The following is a 5,110-nucleotide window of genomic DNA, read 5'->3' on the forward strand; positions in this document are numbered from 1 at the left end:
CTTTACATAGCATTGATACTAATCCAGTTCCAACATCAAACATATTCCTCTGGCTGCAGGTAGGGGAGATCAGGACAAAGAAGTTGGGGGGGGTTGGGGGGAAACATTCATGGATTTCAGAAATAGTATTGCTTTTACCACAGGGAATGAGCTTAAATTTCTGGTTGTAGTCAGTTAATGTGAGGAGAAATCATGGCTCACCCTGAACTTCATGCAGCTTTCTCTGAAAAACCACAAACTAAGTCATTAGATAAGTTTCCAGTATCTGAGAAAGTATGTTAATTTTGAGACCAGCTGGACACTTCCTTGTCTCCTGACCACATTTGTTCCTCAGCTAAGGGGGATGGAGTCCTTTACTTGAAACTTTGCTGAATCTCCTGAGCTGAAAAAGGCTTTAACAATTAGGTCCTAGAAATTAATAACTGGCAGATGGCATATTTGTCACTCTTCAGGTCTTAAGATGAAATATAAAATTTCCACTCTCATTCAGTAAAAAATAAATATATATAAGGGGGGTGAATCCCTTTGTGAAAGACCCCATTACCTAGACTTTCTTTAGTATCCATAAGCAGGTAGTTTAAATGATTCAGATCACCAAAAATTTTCATCATCTCATTACAAACAAAACACCACATTTTGTGTCTTTTCAAAGTGAGAAGTCAGAAGGATTCTCCTTTTGTTTGAAATGAAACAGAGCATGTTAGACTTAATTTGCCTCATATTTTCTTTGAGAATCATCACTGAGGCCCCTTTTCTTTAATACAATTAATTTAGCTATACAAAATCAATTTTTGAGATAGAAAATGAAAGATTGGATTTTTTCTTTGTGAAAGTTTTTTAGTAGGAAAGGTACACTTAAAAAATTTTTATAATGAAATTGTCAAATGTTTGAGCTCAAGGTTATAATTTCCAGTAGCGAAGGCTAGCACAAATCTGCTGATCTAACTTTTGAGAACTAATGTATGTGCCCAGCATTGACCAAAGGTAACATCAAGCCCTTTTCAGAATATATGATCTTTCATATGTTTATGGTAAACCATTTGAAACATTATTGCACATTTTGATTATACAGTGATATCTGCTTATTGTAAGAAACTTAAAGAAATGCATGTAAAAACTAGAGACTAATTGAAAACCTGCCACACAATGCAATAACAACTTTTATTATTCTGACATATGTCTTTCTAGACTGTACATAGTGTGTGTTTATATATACATAGTTTTTTAATTACATAATATTATACTAAATTTATTTGGAGTGTCCATAGCTCACTCTTACTCCATATTCCACCAAGACTGATAGAAGCTTGTTTTTATTATCACAGATACTAAACTGCCTCCATCTTTTCTAGGCTTTTATGATGCAGAAACAGAGAAATAAGTAAAAAAAAAAAAGCAAAAGTGGAAGAACAAAGACAGGTGATTTGCTTCAGTTGGAGAATCTGGAGAGTGGGGAGATGTACAGATAGGACTCTGAAGATATTTTGCCGAGCACTGAAAATGAGAATTTCATACCATAATTACATGATAAATTTTCTACTGGACTCTGTACTTTGAGTTGTTCTTTGAATTAATCTATTCAAGTTATTTGAAAAAATATTTTTTCTAGTTAATATATTATGAGACCTGGTCAATAAGATTAATCCTTATCATTTTTTTTCTTTATAAAAATCTTATTTTAACATTTAAAAGAAAGAATCACATGTTCATCCTGACAGCTTTACCAGATTTGGCCACCCAATAAGTTACATACACGTAGGTACTTGGAAGGTTATTGCACGCCTCTTTCACTGATGGAGTCACCACGACGTGGCCACTCTCCCTGCAGCAGGACCCGGAGCGGGTCCTCCACAAGGAGGCCTGACTCGAAACAGGCTGTGGGGAGGTCCAGGTGAACCTCACCTCCAAATTGTGAAACTAGTGACACTGCCACGATCCTGTGGCTACTTTCACTCCAGAGCGTACTGTTGACTTGAGTAGACTCGAGGGGGGAGGCCGAGGCGCCCCCTGCACAGTAGGCCTCCGTCTGCAGCGCCCTCCGTCCCGGGCAGGCCAGGCCGTCAGCGGTATCAGCAGCCCTGCCTCTCAGATTTCTCCCCCTGCACAATCCTTAAGACTGTTTGCTAGTTGAGTCTTTGCTTTTTTGGCTACTTGATGGTTTTGATGAGCTAGCCATGATCCACGGGTGTTCAAGTACATCCTTGAGAGTTGGCCTTTGGCTGGGATTATGTTTCAACAGTCTTGAATGAGATCCCTGGCTCCCTCCGGCCCGAAGTCAGGGAATGTGAATTCAACCCATGATATTCTTTTGTAGGTCTCTTGGTATGTGCTTACCTCAAAAGGAGGCTTCCCAACTAGAAATTCATAGCAAAGAACCCCAAGGCTCCAGAGATCCACCTTCTCATCACGCATTCGGCCTTCAATCATCTCTGGGGGCAAGTAATCCAGGGTGCCACACAGGGTGGTTCTCCTGGAGGATGGAGCATGTACTGACCACCCAAAATCTGCAATCTTAAGCTCTCCAGCTGATTCAAGGAGTAGGTTCTCTGGCTTAATGTCTCTGTGAATGACTCTCTTTGAGTGACAGTAAGACAGGGCATCTGCCAACTCTGTGATATAAGTAGCAGTTCTCTGTTCATCAAACTTTGACAGTTTCTGAAGTTCTCTGTAGACAGCTCCAAAAGGTGCATATTCTAGAATTAGGTAAACTCTGGTGGCATCATGGAAATAACCATACAGCCTATGAATATTTGGATGCCTAAGGTGGGACTGTATTTCTACTTCTCTTCTCAGCTGATGGTCAACTCCTGCTTTCTCCAGTTGAGCTTTAAATAATACTTTAATAGCCAGGATAAACTTGCTTTGTTTTTCCCTTGCCAAGTAAACATTACCAAACTTTCCTTTACCCAGTGGGCGACCAATTTCAAAATCTTCCAAAGCCCATTGCCTTTTTTTTTTTTGATTCTTCATTTTTCTGTTTTGTTGCCAGTTCCTTTTCAGAATTATTTCCAGGGGCTGATGACGAGGGTTGCTCACTCTTTTGGGTACTATTCAGTGACCTAGAGGCAGGACAAGGGACACCAGTTGCCTGCAATTGCTTCTGCTTCAGATTCTGAGCTGGTTTATGGCTGGAGACGAGCTTTTGGGTTTGTGGAGGAACTCGCTGGGAAGAATTTGAAGGACACAAGACCTGCTGGGCCTGGCCACTATTTGCAGATAACGGATTCTGTGAAGGAACTTGCTGAGTCACCAGAACACGTTTTGGACCATCACCAAGTGCAATTGTAGTCTTAACAGGCCCTGCAATGCAGTTTTCTTTAGATTTGTCCATAATGCCCTCCGGCTCCAGCCTCCGACCCAAGCCACTGAGTCCTCTGGAGTGCTCAATCCTTATCATTTTTAAAAGTTGCAAAGTAATATCCCACTCTATTTTTAAAAAGATTTTATTTATTTATTTGTTTATTTATTTATTTATTTATTTATTTATTTATTTATTTATTTAATTTATGAGAGAGCATGCACTCAGGGGGAGGGAAAGGGACAAGCAGACTCTGCACTGAATACAGAGCCAGATATGGGGCTCAATCTCATGACCTGAGATCATGACCTGAGCCAAAATCAGTAGATGCTTAACTAACAGAGCCACCCAGGCACCCCTCCACATTGTGTATTTTAAGAGTTATTTAAACACCCTTCATCTGACATAATTTTAAGTTGTTTCCAATTTTCAAAAGTTAATAAGTTAGTATATAAAGCTGCATAGTTTCCCAACCGTTGTATTGAAGTTATTTCCTAGTACAGTTTATGGGTGAAAAGCAATGCACTCTTTTGGTCTTTTGGTAGCTGTTAGTCACTCTCCAAAAATGTTTGTATGTTCCTATTAACCATGAGAGAGAGGGTTGAGCTTCCCACACCCACACCAGTACTGATTGTCTTCAATTTTGTTTTTAATTTGCTTATTAAACTGAAAAACACAAAAGTGATAGATACTTTTAAATTCCATTGCTTGATAATGACACAGTACATCTTTTTTTTTAATTTATTTTTTATTGGTGTTCAATTTACTAACATACAGAATAACCCCCAGCGCCCGTCACCCATTCACTCCCACCCCCCGCCCTCCTCCCCTTCTACCACTCCTAGTTCGTTTCCCAGAGTTAGCAGTCTTTACGTTCTGTCTCCCTTTCGACACAGTACATCTGATCATAAATTTATTGACCAAAAATTATCATTGACATTAGGATGTGCTGAAGAAGCCAATAATTCTCATTGCAAACCCAGGAAGTGTCCTTATTGTTTGCTTAAATTCTTTAAATGAAAACCTGGTTAAAACAACATAGTAAAAAACTGCTAGAGAGCACAATAAAATCCAATAGAATGCTAACCCTTCCAGATAAATAGCTCTATTAAGAGAATGGCTTTTTATATACTAAATCAATTTTACCAGAATAATAAAAACCCCTTAAATGAATGTCTATGAAGGAAAAATAGTATAGTAATCAGTATCCAAGTAGATTCCCTTGAAGATCAAATAACTATCTATATTTTGAAAAGAACCCATTTTTTTTGTAGAGGCACAAAATTAATATTTCCAATATAGACTTTTAGCAAACAGCTCCATTTTATAGTTTTTCAAAGCCCACTTTTTTTAACATGGCCATTACATAAAAGTAAATACTTTCCTAATAGTTTTTGCTATAAGAACAATTCATCTAATTTTTCCTTTTCTAGACCTTTCAAGCCTTTACCCAGCTTTAGCAGGATTGAGGACTACATTTCAACAATATTATCTACATATCATGACATATCCTCAGAATATTGTTATTTCAAGAAGTAAAGAGAAAACATGTTTGTGTTATTTCAAAAGCCTTATTGTTTATTTTACTTTTGGTTTTTAAAGGAAATGATAGTTGTACATGTAAATACTAATTTCATAGGTCTTAATAAAGAATTTTTAACAACTTCAGTACCCCTTGAATGTTGATGTTGTCCAGGATTCCCTTCTCGACCTTCTGTTTCTCTTCTCTGCAATGATCTTATTTAAATCCTACCCAAAACAAATTCATTATGCCCAAGAAGAAGTCTTAATCTCTTTATCACCTCTCACATA

At 37.9% G+C, this 5,110-nt stretch overlaps 1 pseudogene; it reads right to left on the reverse strand.

Moving 5' to 3' along the window:
* Window positions 1-2,085: 2,085 nt before the first annotated feature.
* Window positions 2,086-3,380, reverse strand: LOC112641945 (aurora kinase A-like; annotated as a pseudogene).
* Between the last annotated feature and the right edge of the window lie 1,730 nt (window positions 3,381-5,110).

Source organism: Canis lupus, chromosome 21 (assembly GCF_003254725.2).
Source record: "Canis lupus dingo isolate Sandy chromosome 21, ASM325472v2, whole genome shotgun sequence".
In the NCBI taxonomy this organism is placed as follows: Eukaryota; Metazoa; Chordata; class Mammalia; order Carnivora; family Canidae; genus Canis; species Canis lupus.